Source organism: Rhinopithecus bieti, unplaced genomic scaffold (assembly GCF_001698545.2).
Source record: "Rhinopithecus bieti isolate Rb0 unplaced genomic scaffold, ASM169854v2 repeat_34268, whole genome shotgun sequence".
Lineage (NCBI taxonomy): Eukaryota > Metazoa > Chordata > Mammalia > Primates > Cercopithecidae > Rhinopithecus > Rhinopithecus bieti.
In genome coordinates, this window is record NW_016881071.1 from 1 (window position 1) to 482 (window position 482).

The 482-nt window shown below is 39.2% G+C and overlaps 1 pseudogene; it reads right to left on the reverse strand.

Annotated features, from left to right (window-relative positions):
* On the reverse strand, positions 1 to 478 carry LOC108525768 (PEST proteolytic signal-containing nuclear protein pseudogene; annotated as a pseudogene).
* Between the last annotated feature and the right edge of the window lie 4 nt (positions 479 to 482).

Consider the following 482-nt stretch of genomic DNA (forward strand, 5'->3'; position numbering starts at 1 on the left):
AAGAAAATGAAAAGAGAAAAAAAAAGCGGCTCCAAAGATAGTCTTATACCATTCTTTAAAAAAGGAAACTGTTCCTTTTAACTTTACACCCACCCCACACCCCAATTTCAAAACATCATTTAATTGTCTTGGTCATGGACATTTCCAAGATGAGATTTTATATTTCGCTCCCACAGCTTCTGGTTATCAGAAAACCCATGTTTTCCTTTATTGAAGGAGTTTGGTCCAGCTGATGTTGGTGTATCCCTTCCAATATTCTTCATCCTCATCTTTGCTTCTGGAGGCATTTCCTCTGGTTCACTATCTTCATCTTCATTAAAAGCTGCTGCTACTGAAAGAGTTTTGGAGCAAGAGTTGGAACAGTTTCTTTAGGCTTACTTGATCCAAGTTTGATGGATATGGCTGATGCTTTCTTTGTCGTCTGACTACCTATGGCAAATCCAAACTTGGAGATCTTTGTAGGCTTTGTTGGGAGGTCGGCA